Source organism: Clarias gariepinus, chromosome 13, assembly GCF_024256425.1.
Source record: "Clarias gariepinus isolate MV-2021 ecotype Netherlands chromosome 13, CGAR_prim_01v2, whole genome shotgun sequence".
Taxonomy (NCBI): Eukaryota; Metazoa; Chordata; class Actinopteri; order Siluriformes; family Clariidae; genus Clarias; species Clarias gariepinus.
Genome location: NC_071112.1, coordinates 795,564 through 816,099, shown reverse-complemented (window position 1 = coordinate 816,099; position 20,536 = coordinate 795,564).

Sequence of the window (20,536 nt, the reverse complement as noted above, 5' to 3'; positions counted from 1 at the left end):
TCTCAAGGCATTGGTTTGTACCTACCATACCTACTCACTTCTCTGAAACCATTCATCTACTGCTGGGGAGTCTGTGACGTTGGCATTCCATGGGAACAGCGGAGGTTGGTATCCTCGAACACACTGAAATGGGGTTATTCCTTTACCTGAGTGGATGAGAGAGTTCTGTGCATACTCAGCCCATGGAAGGATTAGAGCCCAATCTTTCTGATTTTCTGCACAGTAAGTTCTCAGAAAGCGGCCAATTTCTTGATTTGCTTGTTCAGTTTGTCCGTTCGCTTAAGGGTGATACCCCGAAATTAGACTGACAGTGACGAGCAGGATGCGATATATGGATTCATATTCAACGGTCATTGGATAAACGCTGCGATTATGTCCCGCCCACGGACCAGGATGCTGGGCTGCTGCATGATGATTGGAGCAGCTGTTTAAAGGGCGGAACTTCTTTTTTGATTGACAGCATGTCTTAAGTATACATCAGCGCTACAGAGATTCAAGTTCAGTCCCATTGTCAGGTTATAGCACAAACTTTCGGGTGGCTCCCGCACTTAAATCCAACTAAAAAGTACTGAAAAGAAAACAAAACTCAGGCTTTATTTTCCAGCTTACATCTCGCATTCGCGTTCAACTTCACACACACCGGACAGAATTACCAACAATGCACTGGACTACACTCCCATAAACAGCCGTCGTAAATCAACCTCTCGATCGACGCACTTATTCATATGAGTTGGAAAAGATGCAATATTATGGTTTCCGTCATTTTTTTATATATTTGCGTACTGACTGGGCCGGCCCACATTGGCCAGCGGGCCACCGGGAAAACTCCGGGTACTCCAGATGGCCAGTCCGCCACTGCCCATGCAGATTTGCAGGTGAAGTGCTACGATGAACTGCTGCACTCTGTATTATTTGCTGGTGATATAAACCATTTTTGTTTGTACAAATCATTCTTTAAATAATTTTAAAAAACATATTATAGGCTTCTTGACTTTGCTCAGTGTTTCAGCATTGTAAAGTTAGTTCGTTCATATAATTAAAGTAGCTCGTGGAAGGGGAAACTAGCCAGAATTTACGTACAAATAACATAAAGAATTTTATGATGAAGTCCTAATATCAGCTTTCCCTGTTTCAAAAGCTAGCAGCCACCACTGGTGCTTGGGTATGATTTTATTCCTTTCGCCTTTATAAGGTGGGGCTTCATGTATACGGGATAAGGCATCAACCTTTGTTTTCTTTTCTCTAAATCTCTGGGATAACAGTGCTCCCACTCCAGTTTTGGATACATCAACTTCCACTATGAATAGTTTAGATGGGTCGGTATGCTTAAGGATGGGTGCCGAGGTAAAGGCTTGCTTTAGAATGCCTGCTGGGCCTCTTGATTCCATCCCAGTCTCTTCTTATTTCCTTTAGTTAAGTTGGTTAGCGGGGCTGCGATTTTGCTGAAATTCCATATAAATTGTCAGTAGAAATTTGTAAAGCCTAGGAAACGCTGTAGCTCCTTTACTGCCAGAGGAAATGTGTTAGTCTCCAGGCTTTCAACTGATGTGGAGGCTGCCAAAAGGTAACGTTCTCCTTTCCAGGAGATGGTCGGATCATGTTTTTGCATCAAGAGAAATCCTAGTATAACCGGAAATATGGTGGATATAGTGATCAGGAGGTATGTTTTCGTAATGGAACACACCCACACAAAGTGCAACTGGTTTGGTGCGGTGCATGACGTTCCCTCCATTTTGTACTCCTCCGTCCAGTGCCTTTATGGTTATCGGTTGGGAAAAGGCGATTAATGGAATTCCCAATCTTTCTGCAGTGTCTTTATTCATTAAATTTCCGGCAGCTCCGGAATCAATTAAAGCTAAAATACTTTTTTCAGCGGGCTTGGGCTTGGGGCTTCCTTGCCATGCTGAATGCTACCACAGTAAAAGCACAATTCAATTCAATTCAATTCAATTTTATTTGTATAGCGCTTTTAACGATTTACATCATCACAAAGCAGCTTTACACAATCAAAAGAACTAAGTTTGTATGAAATGTGAATGTGTATGAATCAAAATGATATGATTGTCCCTGATTGTCCCTGATGAGCAAGCCTAGGACGACGGCGACAGTGGCAAAGAAAAACTCCCTGAGATGGTAATAGGAAGAAACCTTGAGAGGAACCAGACTCAACAGGCAACCCATCCAGCAGGGATTGATGTGCATAATAATATGCGAGACTGGAAGTTCAATATAAGAGGAGATGTGTAAGATTAAAGTCCAGTTTGTTCCTGAAGGCTCAGGTAGACAGTGAAAAATTTCAGTCCTGAACTATTGAGCGACTGAAGTCACAGGTCCTTAAAGAACAGCTGTCTGCATCAGTCGAGGACAGGACCACCTTCATGGAAAAGTGGAACCAACCCCAGTCACCACACGCATTCCAGGCAGACCACACGGGGGCATCCATGTGATGAGATCTCCAACCAGAAGCAGGACCCCAGGATGAGTTAAAGAGGTCCAGCGGGCAGAGGGGGTCTGGATCACTGGCAGCTCAGGAGCGACATGTATAGCTCGACAGAGAGATAGGTAGAGGAAAAAGGAGAGAGGGAGAGAGAGAGAGGAGAGAGCAGAAAAGGAGAGAGCAAAGAGATGGAGAAATAACAGTTAGGTATGGTCACAGTCGAACAATGTAAAAAGTGAATGTATATTTAGTGCAGAGTGCAAGCAGAGACTCCGGCAGGACTAACTATGACAGCATAACTAAAAAGGGAGAGCCAGAAGGAAACACAAACATGAGGGCTTCCAGAGATGTAAGGCAACCAATCACCTCACCGTCAACAAACCTGAGTGATCAATGAGAGTGAGGAAGACAGCATCCAAACATACCAGTTCACCCAATACTCTACGTCCATGAGTCCCCCAGATTTGCTCCTTTACCTAAGGCTAATCTATTTATAAAAATGCTTGGCTAAATAAATAGGTTTTTAGCCTGGACTTAAACACTGAGACTGTGTCTGAGTCCCGAACACTATTTGGAAGACTATTCCATAACTTTGGGGCTTTGTAAGAAAAAGCTCTGCCCCCCGCTGTAGTTTTAATAATACGCGGTACTGACAAGCAGCCTGCATCCTTTGATCGAAGTAGGCGTGGCAGGTTGTAAGACACTAGCAGTTCACTCAGATACTGCGGCGCGAGACCATTTAATGCTTTATACGTCAAGAGTAGTATTTTAAAATCGATGCAAAATTTCACAGGAAGCCAATGCAATGTAGATAAGATAGGGGTGATGTGCTCATATCTTCTGGTTCGAGTGAGGACTCTCGCTGCTGCATTCTGGACTAATTGAAGCTTTTTAAGCACCTAGTTGAACAACCAGACAGTAAGGCGTTACAATAATCCAACCTAGACGTGATAAAAGCATGAACTAGTTTTTCTGCATCGTTTAGTGACAATATATTTCTTATCTTGGCAATATTTCTGAGGTGAAAGAATGCTATCCTGATAATATTATATACATGTGCTTCAAATGAAAGGCTTGAATCTATAATCACACCGAGGTCTTTTACTGTTGCACTTGATGGAACAGAAAGGCCATTTAAAATCACAGTGTGATCAGAAAGCTTACTTCTAGCTGCTTGTGGTCCTATGACTAGAACTTCTGTCTTATCAGGATTAAGCAGAAGGAAATTAATTAACATCCAATCTCTTATGTCCTGCACACATTGCTCAACTTTAGTAAGCTGGTGTTTCTCATCTGGTTTTGCTGAAACGTATACTTGTGTGTCATCAGCATAACAATGAAAACTAATACCATGTTTACGAATTATGTTGCCTAGAGGAAGCATGTAAAGGGAAAAAGCAGTGGGCCTAAAACAGAACCCTGTGGAACACCAAACTCAACTTGAGAACATGGGGAATGGTCACCATCTAAATCTACAAACTGATAACGATCAGTCAAATAGGATCTGAGCCATAAGAGGGCTGTTCCCTTAATTTCTACTACATTTTCTAATCTGTAAAGGAGAATATTATGATCAATAGTGTCAAAAGCTGCACTGAGGTCGAGTAACACAAGTATAGTTACACAACCCTGATCAGAGGCCACTAGGAGGTCATTTACTACTTTAACGAGTACTGTCTCTGTGCTGTGATGAGGCCTAAATCCTGACTGATACAATTCATGTATGCTATTCCTATGTAGATATGAACATAGCTGTTGTGATACTACCTTTTCCAGAATTTTTGAGATAAACGGGAGGTTTGATATCGGCCTGTAATTGGAAAGCTGACAGGGGTCAAGGTCAGGTTTTTTGATTAGTGGTTTAATAACTGCTAATTTAAGGGATTTAGGAACATACCCACTGCTGAGTGAACAGTTAATTACTTTTAACAGGGGTTCTGTTATTGCTGGAACTATCTGCTTGAGAAAATGTTTCGGTATAGGATCTAATTCACAGGTTGACGATTTTGAAGAGGAGATGAGTGAAATTAGTTCACTCGCTTTAAGGGGAGTAAAGTATTCTAGGTTCTGATGTGATGTGATTAATTTATCATCTGTATCACTTAAATTGTCTGGTTTTAAAGCCTGAATATTTTGCCTGAATTGAAAAAGTTCATGAAATCCTCACTACTGTATGTTGTTGTTGTGGAGATTTCTGCAGTGGTCTTGTTTTTAGGTAATTTAGCTATGGTATTAAATAAAAATCTAGGATATTTTTTGTTATTTTTTATAAGAGTGAAGAGATAAATTGACCTAGCAGCACTGAGAGCTCTTCTATAGTTTAGGATGCTCTCCTTCCATGCTATTTGGAAAACTAACAATTTAGTTTTACGCCATTTGCGTTCTAATTTCCGAGCGGTTTGTTTTAGAGTGAGTGTGTGATCGTTATACCAAGGAGCAAGTTTCTTATCTCATTTTTCTTTTAACTGGAGCTACATTATCTAAGCTATGACGAAGTGTTGACTCTAGATATTCGGTCGCTTGATCGAGTTCTGTGGAATCAGATGGCGATCCAATCAAAGTTGATAACTCTGGAAGATTATCGATAAAGCTCTGTGTGGTATTTGATGTGAATGTACGTTTAAGGCGGTAGCGCGGTGCTGTGCGTACATTATTACTATGAGACACTTTAATCTAGACAAGACAGTGATCTGATATAACTTCAGACTGTGGGATTGTAATTATGTTTCTTATACTCAATCCGAAGGATAATATTAAGTCCAAAGTGTGACCTGCTTTATGAGTGGGTCCTACTACACACTGATTTACTCCTACTGAGTCCAGTATGGACATAAATGCTGCTCTCAGAGGGTCTTCTGGATTCTCAAAATGAATATTAAAATCTCCAGCAATTAACGCTTTGTCTACGGAAACGACAAGGTTTGAAAGGAAATCTGCAAATTCACAGAGAAATTTAGAGTACGGCCCTGGAGCTCTGTAAATGATGATTAGCGGAATCGTCTGAGCTGACTTTATGTTACTAAAGAGAATTTCAAATGCATTAAATTTAAATCTGTGTTTTTGTACGATAGCCAGATTATCGTTGTAAATAACTGCGACGCCTCCTCCTCTACCAGTTAACCGAGGCTGGTGTATGTAGCTGTATCCAGGAGGACTAGCTTCATTTAGAGCTACATACTCGTCCTGTTTAATCCAGGTTTCAGTTAAACATAATATATCAAACTCCTGGTCTGTGATAGTTTCGTTAATAATAACTGCTTTAGATGCGAGAGATCTAATATTTAAAAGTCCTAGCTTCAGATCAGGGGGGCCGGCTGCGCATTCAGTATGATCTGAGTTTGTAATATCTATGTTAATTAAATTATTAAAACAGACTTTCTGAGTCTTTCTAAATTTGTTTTTAGCTCGGGGAACAGACACAGTCTCAATACAGTGAACCCTGGGTGACGACTCTATGCAGCTAGCAGACGGTTGGTTTAGCCTGTCTGTCTGCTCCCTGGCCTGGGCTCTGGATTGTCACTGAGCTACACTACAAGAAATGAGAGCAGCATCTTCCCGAGTGGGATGGACACCGTCCCGCCCTAACAGGCCAGCTTTGCCCTCAAAGGTCTTCCAATTATCAATAAAGCCCACGTTGTTTTCGGAGCACCACCTGGACATCCAGCGGTTCAGCGACCATAACCTGCTGTAAGTTATGTCACCACGTCTCATTGGGATGGGACCAGAGCATACTACTCCATCGGACATCGCCTTCGCTAATTTAAACACCTCTATAAAGTTATTCTTACTAACCTCTGACTGACGAAGGCGTATATCGTTAGCTCCAGCATGTACCACTATCTTGGAGAACCTGTGCTGTCCTAGAGCGCTAAGATTACCTGCTATGTCCGGTGCTCTGGCTCCCGGGATACACCTAACCACTGCCGCTGGTGCCCCTAAAGGTCTAGCTAATTTCACGTGCCTCATTATAGAGTCTCCTATAACCAGAGCTCTTTCAGGTTTCTCAGCGGGTGCATCACTGAGGAGAGCAAACCTGTTGGACATGTGAAGCGCAGAAGAGGTGTGCTCCGGTGGGCTAGCCTTAGCGTTAGCTTTGGCTGAATGAGTATGCCGCCGAGTCGTCACCCACTCGCCCCGCTGTGAGGGCTCTAATGCCGGAGTCGGGGGCTGGTTATCTCCGCCTGCGGCACCCAGACTGTCCGCTACAGGAATAACGCTGCTCTCACACTCTCTAACCCTCTCTAAAGTCTGGATGCGCTCCTCTAACGCTGATATCTTCTCCGTCAGAGTGCTCACTAACACACACCTATCACAAATAAAATTACCACTAACGACGGAGTAACACAATCGCTCCTTCTTCCGGTGCAGTTGCTCGCTGTTGGACATTCTCATTATCCCCAATTGCATGGGCTCATACTCACTTGTCTCTACCTAAACATAACTCTTCTTCGCCCAGATCTTCCAGAAACAAAAGAGAAGGAAAGCTCCAGGCCCAGACGGCATTACACCAGCTGGTGTTGGCTTATCTGAAGGACATCACTGGAGCCTTGGGCTGGCTTATTTCTATATTTTGTTTTGTTTTTTTCTGCTTTGCTTCGTGTTGTCAGCCATTGCTTTAATGTAACGTTTCACTAGATAAAGGCCAACCCTGTGAGGATCCTGAGGCATCCAGAGAAGGACCAGCTCCAGCTGAATTCTGCCTTATTATGATTGGAGCTACACATCCTGCTCCTGTGCTCCCAGTGATCCAGACCCCATCTGCCCTCTGCACCTACTGACTCATCCCTATGTTGAACTGGACTTCATGTTAATTTAAAGAATTTCTGTTATATTGTACTCTCAACTGCATAACACACATGGTGTTATATCATCTCTATCTGTTATCACCCAAATGAGGATGGGTTCCCTGTTGAGTCTGGTTCCTCTCAAGGTTTCTTCCTATTGCCATCTCAGGGAGTTTTTCCTTGCCACTGTCGCCCTCGGCTTGCTCACCAGGGACAAACTGACCATTTTGATTCATACAAATTCACATTTCATACAAACTTAAATAATTCTTTTGTCTGTGTAAAGCTGCTTTGCGGCAATTAAAATTGCTAAATGCGCTATACAAATAAAATTGAATTGAATGGAGTGGTACTACATTTTCACTAGTGTGAGGGGTTGGTGCACGTGTGGTTATTTATTGCCAGGAATGAGTGTAGTCCTGTACCTAGCCTGCCTCTCTATGGTTAAGCTCCCAGCTCCAATTTCTTTTCTTTCTCTCTTTGCTGGGGATGTTTTAATCTGTTTTAACGGTCATTTTGATATTGCTTGATCTGGAAATTTCCTGTATGAATAAGGAATTGTATTTTTGTATCCATGTCCCTGTGTTCCTGCGTGTCTTAAACTTTTCCTAGGTAACCAATCCTGGGTGGTGTAATCAATACTCAGTCTTTTAAGGTTAGTCAAAGGGAATTTTTAATTTCCCGACATAGAGAAAAAGACACCCACCACACCGCCACACTACTTTTTGCAGTTCTGTAACAAAGTAGGACTCCACACAGGGGTAAGTATCAAGATAAGCAGGTTTTACGTAGCGGCAGGACCGGAATCTTTAGCCGATTAGCACCTAGGGCCGGAATCTGTTAACCGTCACTTCTCCTATCTTTTGCGAAGGGGCATTGATTTATACAGCGTCGAAAACCTGGAACTGACGATCGCCGACTAAGACTCACACACCATAGCAAACGGAGCTCTACGCTCAGGGACCGTGACTGGAACGCTGTAGAAAGCAGAGGTATAAGGTAAGTAAACAGGTAAGTATTAATCTTCTTACTTGAATGTTAGACGTTGGGTCCTCACTCATGGGTACGAGCCCGGACGTTGACTGAGGTGTGGTGTGTGGTCTTTATGCGTTTACGCTGATTACGGACAGGTGGTGGTGGTTAGTACTCAGGCGATACAGGGCGCTGTGTTGGATTGAGTTCGGAGCCTGGCCTGACTGTGACAAGTTCCATGTAATGTTTTATTTCTTAGTATTTCTTAGTATATAGAAGTGCAAACAGTATTAAAGGGTGCATTTTCACATTGTCTTTAAGGGCGGGGCCATGATGTTGCATCCTGCATTAGTGAATAGAATCTGTATAATCTTACACACTCATAGATCACATTTTAGCCTCATTATTAAGAGTCAACATGATGAGAGTTCTAGTTGTTTTTCAGTCACTTTACTGGATTCAAGGTAAATAAAAATACTTTGATAAGCACCTGCATGATTATCAGTATATCACTTTATTAACTGATTTATAAATAGTGTACATGCATATAAATAAAAATAATTTATTATTTATCTGCAGGAGTGTAATGTTTGCATGTAGCTCTGTTCCAAGTTTTCTGTTTAGCATCCTGACTCTGATGTATGCACATCGAGCGGGACGATGTAACTAAGTGCGTGTAATTTGTCACTGGGCAGGTGAATGAAAAACAAAAATTAAACTGTACGTTCGCTAACCACTCCATCTGTCTACGTGATCTTTATTTTCTTCTATACTGAAGGACGTTACAACTTGGCGACAAGTGATAAACAGATTTTTTAAAAACGCATTAAAAAATGGCTGGTTCGATCACACCAGGCAAAAATAAAATAAAATAAAGACTCTTTTCCGATGTTCGATTTCCACTCTGAACCCAGCTCGGCACGCGATGGAAAAAATGGCAGAGTTGATTCGATAACTACCTACAAGCATTCAACATAGAAGAGGACAAGCAGAAAAAAAGCACTCTTACTGCATCATGCGGGACCCGAGGTGTTCGACATTTTTGAAATGCTGGCAGAAACAGGAGAAGATTACGCTACTGCAGTAAGAAAGACACGTATTTTTGTCCAAAAGCAAATCCAAAGTATGAAACATACTTATTTAGACAAGCAAAACAACACAAAGGTGAAACTTTAGATGCATATCACACAAGGTTACGACAGATGGCAACATAATGCGAGTCCCTGAATGTGGACAAGGAGATCAAATCACAAATAATTCTAAGCTGCAGTTCATCGAGCCCCTGAAAAATGGCCCTACGAGATGGCACAATGACACTTCAATAATTACTAGACACAGGAAGAGCTCAAGAAACGGCAGATAAACAAGCAGCAGGCATAGAAGAGCATGCACAGTTGTACAAATCATTCACAACACATGCAATAAGTAAAACAGCTCTGAACAAACACAAGCAGAGAAATTATAAAACAAATACTTAGTTTGGAAACATGACATGCAACAACTACATTTTCATGAGGACATTTTCCACATGAAGGTGGACGGAGATATTGCCCAGCAAAAGGAAAAACCTGCAAAGGCTGCGGAAAGCTGAATCCTTTCCAAAAATGTTGCAGGTCAACATGCTATCGAAGATAAAATTTCAAAAGGTAAACACTGTGCATGCAGAAGACACAGCATGCAAGACACGTCTTGCAGTATCAACAAGTTCAAATGAATACTACGTATATGTCATACACAGTTCAACAAACACAACAACCACAAGTGGAGATTGCTGAAGTGCCAGTGAAGGTCATCATCGACTCTGGTGCAAGCGTAAATATTGTGATGCCGCAGCATACCACAAGCTAAAACACAACATCACAATAAACTCATCAGATGCAAAAATTTTTGCGTAAGGCTCATCCACTCCACTTCCACTGAAAGGAAGATTTCAAGCCAAAATCAGCTCCAAAAAATCAAGACACAATGACCACTTTCAACGTAACTGATGGTCATGGTCTCTGCTTAGCTACAACACCGCAACAGAACTCGGCATTCTGCAAATAGTCAGCGCAACATTCAACCAACCAGCTAAAATTCCCACTGTCAATCAACTCCTAGAAGAGTACAGAGATCATTTTAAGGCATTGGAAAGCTAAAAGATCTTCAAGTGAAGCTACATATAGATGAGTCTGTATGACTCTGAGACGAATTCCATTCCATATCAGAAAGAAAGTGGAACAGGAGCTTGAGAAACTTGAAAAACAAGGCATCATTGAAAAAGTCAATGGTCTGACACCCTGTCACCCATAGTTGTGACACCGAAATCCTGACAGTGTGCGTATATGCGTAGTTGTGGTATCTGATACATGATTTAAATGGAGCTATATGTTTCACAAAACTGGATCTAAATGCTGGATATCATCAGCTTGAACTACATCGAGACTCCAGGTATATAACTCATGCAGGGCTCTGAAGGTACACTTGTTTAAATTTTGGAATTAGCTCGAGTACCTCAAATCAGCCAAGAGGCTCAACGCCCGTCAGGCAAGGTGGAGTTTGTTCTTTTCACGTTTTAATTTCACGCTCTCGTATCGCCCTGGCTCCAAAAATGCCAAACCTGACGCCCTGTCTCGACAGTTCTCCACACCTCAAGAACCAACGACGAGTGAGTCAATCCTGCCCTCTCGCTGCCTGGTAGCAGCCGCACTCCTGAATGTCAAGAGGGCACTTAATCAGGAACCAGACCATAGCAACGTTCCTCCTGATTGTCTCTTCGTCCCGGCCTCTGTGCGACCTCAAGTGTTGAAATGGGGACATAGCTCTCGGGTTACGTGCCACCTGGGGGGGGCCCGCATCCTATATCTACTCCAGCAGCGATTCTGGTGGCCCTCTATGAAGAATAATGTCCTGAAATTTGTGGCAGCCTGTGACACCTGTGCTAGGAGTAAGTCAAGCAATAAACCCCCTTCCGGCCTCTTGAGACCCCTCCCTGTTTCCCGCTGGCCGTGGTCACATATTGCCCTGGATTTTGTTACTGGCCTCCCCAACTCTGATGGCAACACTTGCATCTTGACCGTGATGGATTGCTTCTCCAAGTCTGCTCATTTTATCCTCTTGCCTAAGCTTCCGTCAGCCAAGGAAACGGCGGAATTGATGATTCTCCATGTTTTCCGTCTGCATGGCCTCACAACTGACATTGTCTCTGACCGTGGGCCCCAATTCTGAGCTGAGTTCTGGAGGGACTTCTGCAAATCGATTGGAGCAACACCCAGCCTATCTTCTGGCTATCATTCCCAGTCGAATGGGCAAACAGAGAGGCTCAACCAAGAATTAGAGAAAGCCCTGAGGTGCATGGTGTTTCGTGATGTGACTACATGGACACATATGTTCGAATGCTGTACATAGATTTCAGCTCAGCATTCAACACTATCATCCCCCAACAACTGATTGGGAAGCTGAACCTGTTGGGCCTGAACACCTCCCTCTGCAACTGGATCCTGGACTTTCTGACCGGTAGGCCTCAGTCAGTACAGATCGGGAACTGCACCTCCAGCACCACCACACTGAGCACTGGGGCCCCACAAGGCTGCGTGCTCAGTCCCCTGCTGTTCACACTGCTGACTCACGACTGTGTAGCAACACACAGTTCGAACCACATCATTAAGTTCGCTGATGACACGACCGTGGTGGGTCTCATTAGCAAGAACGACGAGTCAGCGTACAGAGAGGAAGTGCAGAGGCTAACGGACTGGTGTAAAGACAACAACCTGTCTCTAAATGTTGACAAGACAAAGGAGATGGTTGTTGACTTTAGGAGGACACGAGGCGACCATTCTCCGCTGAGCATCAACGGCTCCTCTGTGGGAATCGTCGAAAACATCAAATTCCTGGGTGTCCACCTAGAGAAGGACCTCAGCTGGTCCCTCAACACCAGCTCCCTACACAAGAAAGCCCAACAGCGTCTCTTCTTTCTGAGAAGACTGAGAAAGGCCCAGCTTCCACCACCGATCCTGACCACCTTCTATAGAGGAACTATTGAGAGCATTCTGAGCGGCTGCATCACTGTCTGGTTTGGGAATTGTGCTATATCGGATCGCAAAACCCTACAGCGGATAGTGAGGACAGCGGAGAAGATCATCGGGGTCTCTCTCCCCTCTATTGAAGACATCTACACCACACGCTGCATCCGCAAAGCCACCAGCATTGTGGCTGATCGGACACACCCATCTCACACACACACTTCACACTCCTGCCATCTGAAAAAAGGTACCGAAGCATTCGGGCACACACATCCAGACTGTGCAACAGCTTTTTTCCACAAGCCATCCGTCTCCTCAACAAAAAGGGACTGGACTGATAAACACACACACACACACACACACACACACACACACACACTAACACAAACATTATCACACAGCTTAACTCAACTACCTCAAAATATTGGGACTGGACTGACTAATCAACACAAGTGCAGACACACTGACCTACACCACCAAATTATTGTACACACCAACCTGTAAATGCTTCACTGTTTATCTTTTTGCACAATGATCATTACTGGACTGATTTTTGCACTAATTCCTCAATTCTTGCTGCTGTTTTTAAAGAATGTTTACGTTTACCCACTATTTCAACACCATATTTTTATGTTCTGAAACTGTTACGTTTACGTTTACCCACTACCTCAACACCATATTTTTATGTTCTGTTATGTCGTGGTTGCGCACTGTCACTTTGTTGTTGCTCTTGTTTGCACATTTGCACGTGCACTTTATGTTGTATGTTAAAATAGTTATACTTAGCTAGTTAGTTTTTGTTAATTTATGTTGTAATTTATGTTAGGTCTCTCGGTCCTGTCTCTGCTAGCCAGTTAACTAGGCCTCTTGGTTAGCTAGTTTAGTGTCTCTGTTAATTTATGTTGTAAATTTATGTTGCATGTAGCACCTTGGTCCTGGAGGAACGTTGTTTCGTTTCACTGTGTACTAACTGTATATGGTTGTAATGACAATAAAGCCTACTTGAACTTGAACTTGGAGCAAGGCGCTTCCCTGGATAGAGTACGCACACAACTCATTACCGACCTCCTCCACAGGTCTCTCCCCCTTCCAGTGCTGCTTTGGCTATCAGCCACCCCTGTTCCCAGCACAGCACAAGAAAAGAAGGTGATGGTACCTTCAACCAGTTCTTTTGTACGCCGCTGCAGCAGGATTTGGTCCCAGGCCAAAACTCGTCTCCTACACACCGTCAGCACCTTCAAGAAGCAAGCGGACCGAGGCCGCACAACAGCCCCCAGATACTGAGTGGGTCAGAGAGTGATGCTATCCACCCGAGATATCCCCATTAAGACAACCTCCAACAAACTGTCACCAAGATTCATCGGACCATTCACAATCACCAAGGTAATCAATCCTGTCTCCGTCAGGCTTTCCCTACCACTCACGTGCGCCGCATCAACCCAACCTTCCAGGTCTTACAACTCAGACGAATAGTGCACAGTCCGTTAAACCCACCCCACCACCATCCCCTTCTCGACTCATTAACGGGGGCAAAGTTTTCACAGTGTGCAAACTACTAAAAGTCCGATGCCGAGGGCATGGCCTACAGTACCTGGTCGATTGGGAGGGATACGGGCCAGAGGAGAGAAGTTGGGTCCCCGCCAGGTTTATTGTCGACCCAACCCTAATCTCAGACTTTCACCGACAACCCACAGAAGCACCAGCTAGGACGCCCAGTGTCGCCCATGGGGGGGGGGTGAGGTACGCCAGGTAATGCCCGCTTCTCGGGACAAGTCATGAGCCCGCACAACTCTCTTCCACACTCCATTCCACTGCTTCCGTTTTGCCGCCTCAGTCACTCAGGCTCACGCACACCTGCGCCTCATCACCACTACTCTATATAACTCTGCCTCAGACAGCGAACCCTTGCTAAATTATTGCGTGCTAAATTTCTATCGTCTCATGCCTTTTGTCAAGATATATCTACCTGTTTTTTCACATTGTCGAATCTTTTTGTGCTCCCCAGGATTACGCTCTTGCCTTTCGAATTAAACCCGTTTGCTACGCTGACTACACTACCGGCTTTACTTCTCTGCTTTCGCAGAGCTCACAACCCGGACCCCTTTTGGCTGCTCTTACTCAGTGAGTTTAAAACTGCAAGCGCTCTGCTCTTTGATCTCAAACAGCTGCTCTCACGCCGGTGTTGTATGCGCTCTGAATCTCACGTCTGCTAAATCGCTGCACTCAGCCACCCCTAACCTGCCCTACTGCCCATCCCTAGCAGCACCTTGACTGAACTGTATATTTTTCCTAATTTTCCCCTTTATCTACCTTCAGCATATCTCATCTACTATACCTCCCCCCACAGCTGCTTTCAACCTGCCCTGCTGCCTACACCTGACTGCATCTTGACTAAACTATATATATACTGTATGTGGCGGAACGTTACAGCATGAAAAGATTTATTAAGCCCTATCCTGCCGATTACGCCAGAATGTGGCGCGACGAGGCGGCGCGCTCGCTCCTCCAAAGGCAACTGGATAAACTCGAAATAAACAGAATATTGAGAGCTGAGGTTCACAATGGCCAGACTAAGTAGAGTGGTCTTTTTACCAGAACACACTTTCACACACACCACTGTGCACAATGATCGCACGCTCAAACACTCCAGGTGTAGCACTGCACACAATCGGGAAGAACCACCACCACAGCGAAGAAGACAAATCGGTCACCGAACCTCAGCGTCTACAATAAACAAGAAAATAATGAACAAAAGACTCTAACAATATTACAGACACTACTTAAGAAATCTGACAACAATGAGTGTCAGGAGCTAACCAGTACATAAGAAAGGGTCATAAAACATTAAATGTACCGAGTAGTCTCTATAGCAGGTTCAGCCGTCAGAAAATACACATAATACTTCACAGCCCTACAAACAAACAGCGCTAGCGGCACCACTCGATTAGCAACAGCCAACACAACATTAGCAACGAGAGGGAGTTTCCTATGACAAACACGAGAGAGGAAACATTAATAATTTGTACACTTCTAACTCTCAGTTAAAGGCAAGTTAAACCACTTACCATTCAGGTCTTCGTAGCGAAAGCAGACACACAGGCACCAGTTTAGTCAGAGCTGTATCCCATCAAAACACAATAGGGCACAAGGAAACCTAATCAATATGCAAGGATTAATATTGTTGATTCCTTCAGAAGCTAATGAACCAACAAGGTTAAACAAACATACCTTCAAGGCAAATGCTCACAGCCACGTCACATGCAGCGCTGGAAAACACGCTATAAAAAGTAACAATGAACCTTTTAAGTTACACACACACATGAAACCAGTTTCCAACAGCCATTTTTGAACAACGCGCTTACCTGCCGCCTCTACAAACACGGATAACAAAGGGGAAACCGGGCGTGACGCAGCCCAGGTAACATCCAATCAGGCTTTAAATAAAATAAACACCATAAAACATAAACTAAAAATGTTTCACAATGTGTCCCTGAATGAAGGGAGGCTCAAATTCAAAAGTACCAGTCAGTATCTGGTGTGGCCACCAGCTGCTTGAAGTACTGCAGTGCATCTCCTTCTCATAGACTGCCTATTGCGGACAGTCTGAGCACTGATGGAGGGATTGTGTGTTCCTGGTGTGACTCGGGCAGTTGTTGTGGCCATCCTGTACCTGTCACGCAGGTGTGATATTCGGATGTACCGATCCTGTGCAGATGTTATTACACGTGGTCTTCCACTGCGAGGATGATCAGGATGATCTGTCCTTCCTGTCTCCCTGTAGCGCCGTCTTAGGCGTCTCACAGTGCAGACATGGCGATTTATGATGATGCCATCTCTCACCTCCTCCACACATCACTCACTCACCTGGACGCTAGGAAAGGGAATTATGTGAAAATGCTCTTCATCGACTACAGCTCTGCATTTAATACCATAATTCCCTCCACACTCACCACCAAGCTGGAGCACCTGGGACTCAGCTCATCTATGTGCCAGTGGATCTCCAACTTCCTAACTGGCAGACCACAGGCAGTAAGGATGGGCGGTCATGTCTCAGCCTCCCTCACTCTCAGCACTGGAGCACCCCAGGGCTGTGTTCTGAGCCCCCTGCTGTACTCTTTGTACACCCACGACTGCGTGGCGACTACCAACTTCACCGCCGTTATCAAGTTTGCTGACGACACTGTCGTGGTGGGCCTGATCGCCAACAACGATGAGTCGGCCTACCTAGAGGAGATAGGAAATCTGGAGAAATGGTGCCAGAGGAACAATCTCCTCCTGAACGTCAGCAAGACAAAGGAGCTGATTGTGGACTTTTGTACAAAGCAGGAGAGGAACTACCAGACCCCAGTCATCAACAGCAGCCCAGTGGAGAGAGTGGACAGCTTTCGATACCTCGGTGTTCACATCACGCAGGACCTGTCATGGTCCTGTCACATTAACACCGTGGTGAAAAACCCGGTAGCGTCTCTACTACCTCAGACGCTTGAGAGACTTTAGACTGCCCTCCAAGGTGCTAAGGAACTTCTACTCCTGCACCATAGAGAGCGTCCTGACAGGAAACATCACAACCTGGTTCGGGAACAGCACCATGCAGGACAGACGAGCTCTACAGAGGGTGGTGCGTTCAGCTGAACGAATCATCCGCACCGAGCTCCCTGACCTGCACTCGATCTACAGCAAATGGTGCTGGACTAAGGCCAGGAAGATGGTGAAGGACCTCAGCCATCCCAACAATGGACTGTTTTCTCTGTTGCGGTCTGGGAAGCGATTCCGCTCCCTGAAGACCAATACAGAGAGATTGAGGAGGAGCTTCTTCCCGCAGGCCATAAGGTCTCTCAACCACAACAACCACAACACTAATATCATCTCTTTTACATCCAACAGTGGGCATTCATGGCCCTATGGACACATTCATGCACAATTTTGCACTATATACTTATACTTTCATTATGGACCACTGCACAAATCACTTTAATAATAAGACACTTTAAGAAAACAGTCACTTTATGCATATTTGCACACCTCAGCCATTTTTTACATTACTTATGGACACATTTCTATTTTCTTCTTTCATATTTCTATATTATATATATTTTGTTCTTATTTGTACAGTATATTTTTATTCTTATTTTATCTTAGGTAGCACAGTATATTTTTACTTTTACTAGTTAATTTCATTTTCCTGCAATATTTCTTTTACTGAAATATGTCTTTATTTTTACTTGTACAGTATATTTTACCAGTTAACTTTATTTTCTACCGTATTACCTTTTATTTATATTTATTCTTATGTTTAAGTTTCTATTTTAAGGTCACTGGTAGTCGAAAAAGCATTTCACTGCATATCGTACTGTGTATGACTGTGTATGTGACAAATAAAATTTGAATTTATCGCCCTAGCCACATCAGCGGTCCTCATGCCTCCCTGCAGCATGCCTAATGCACGTTCAAGCAGATAAGCAGGGACCCTGGGCATCTCTCTATGGGTGTTTTTCACCTTCGGTAGACAAGTCTCTTTAGTGTCTTGCGTTTTTAGAACTGTGACCCTAAATGCCTTCTTTCTTTTTTTTTTTTTTTGCTACAGTATATATATATATATATATATATATATATATATATATATATATACTAATTGCCTAATTTTTTATCTTTATCTGCTTCCAGCATATTTCCCATTAAATACTCTTAATTCCATTTATTCTGTTGTGGTTGCTTATGGGTCCTTCAGTCTGCCAACACAGGCACCCGTGTGATAATATTATCATATATGATGTCCGTTGAGCAAGAATGTGATATGCTCATTCAGTTAAATATTACTAGAGGGCAGTGAAATTCATGTATATTTTTCAGCACACTACATGCCTCGAAAATGGTTATACAGCCGCCTACATGCATGTATGGTTATACAGTTTTAAAAGCTTTGAGTATTTGCTAATGTACTTTCAAATATCATTGATTTTTATATTGAATTATTTTGCCAGGCAGTGTACAGTACATCAGACCCTGACATGTACAGTTACATTTGAGAAAACCTATGCTACGAAAATATTCTTTAACAGAGATGCAGTTCTTATTTTCCTCACATGTGGGTGCTGTGCTGTTCATCATGATCATGTTTTGCTACATCAGACACTTTATTTTAAATCACCCGAGTTTAAAACAGACATTCAGGTTTTCATCATGATCCGAGCTGCCAGTATTATATGGGTTTTAGTGATATTTCCAGGAGGTATACTTTTTATTTACACTCATGTTCTTTAAGTGCTGTTATTAATTTAGTTTTATATCATTCCAATTAATATTCTCTCTCATTGCAGGTTTTTCTCAGAACAATCTTGTCACCCAGAATCCTCCTGATCTTTTTGGCGATCCCAAAGAATTTGTTAAAATCCAGTGTGAGCACAGTGTACCAAGTTATAATCAAATCAACTGGTACAGACAAAGTCAAGACCGCACACTGACCCTTATTGGATATCAATATTTAAAATCACCACCAAAAATTGAAAAAGATTTTGAGGGTAAAGTGGATATGGCTGGGGATGGCAGCAAAAACGTCAATTTGACCATCAATGATCTCGTCTCCAATGACAGTATGGTGTACTTCTGTGCTGCGTATTACACAGTGCTGCATATCTGCTTTATTCAGTACAAAAACCTCTGTGTATATATTCTCTACACCTCATTAACACCCGCTCCTGTGGCCTGGAACTAACACATTGCCAGGGTTTTTATTAGAAAAGCCACACTAACTGTACCTGGTTATAGACTAAAGATATCTCGAGTTATAGATATCCAAGTTATAAACAGCTCTCTTATCTTCAAATATCCCTGTAATAATAAAGAAACACTTGTAAATTAATAATTGCCATTGACAAAAATCCGCTGCAAGTAATAATACGCTTACATGATTATCATGGCAATACTACAGATATTATACATACCTAGTCATCAATATATACAAAATTAAATAAATTAATAATTCGTATTGACAAAAATCTGCTGTATGGTGCAGCAATTGAATAATTTACTCTACAGAGGACCTGAACGATTATCAGTGGAATATTATTACACAAAATAATTTAATAACCAAGGGTTTAACTTACAGAGAAATTTCCTGGTATTGTCAGTATCATGGGAACAGTATGGATGTACTGTATGTGTATGGTGTACACTACCAGCTATAGCACTCAGAAACATTCTCAGTTATTAAAACATGTTCTGAGAGCGGCTCGTTCACTGTGAAAGATGTGGATTATAGTGACAGCACTGTGTATTTCTGTGCTGTGAGAGAACACAGTGTTATAACCACAGGGCAGAGCTGTACAAAAACACACAATTTATCATTTAGAAATACATAGAGACACCTGAAGAGGGCAGTATGGCACAAGGAGTCTATATGTGAGTCAGGGTTACAGACAAACAAGCCAAAGTTTTTTTATAAGCCACATGGTGGGGGATTAAAAACACAGACTCTCTCTCACACACACACACACAAACACAAAACATGGTTACTGCTCTCATTATTATCATGCTTTTGTATTTTACAGGTAAATATATCCATTATTTTTATACTTACGTAGAAACATTGGTACTTTTTCTTGATTTTGTTATTATTAATTCTAATTTGTTTTTATCCTCTTTTTTCTCTCCGCAGGTTCTGGTGTTTGTTCTGTAATCCAGAATCCTCCTGATCTCATAAAAGCTCAAGATGAGTTGGCTGAGATCAAATGTTCTCACACTGTACCGAGCTATGACTGTATACTGTGGTACAAACACAACCAGGACACGGGGTTTACACTCATGGGGTACATTTATAGTACTACTTTAAAGCCGGAGAAAGAATTTAAAACCAAGATCAAACTGAGTGGTGACGGGAGAAACAACGGCTCTTTGACCATAAACAGTCTCACAGTGAACGACAGTGCTGTGTATTTCTGTGCAGCTTATTACACAGTGCTGTAGATCAGCTCACTTAACTACAAAAACCTTCATCTGATCCACGTTACCACCAAACCAGAACACCTGCAGCTGTGGGCTCCATTTGATTTAGAGCCAATAAACCACACAAAGCATTTAAATTAGAAAAAAAAGTATTTTGTACTGTATTAGGTTTAAAACAAGGTATTTTTACTTTATCTTTGTGGATTGTAGTATGTATGATGTCACATTTTACACCACTGACTAGAATCTGAATCATCGTACATTAGAATCTGAGATCATTCTGTATCTTCATATACAAACTCACCATGATAAGTGTCCTAGTCTTTTTTTATACTCTCTACTGGATTTAAGGTAAATAAAACCTGAATGAGTATTACTTTAATAAAATACCTCTAGTACAA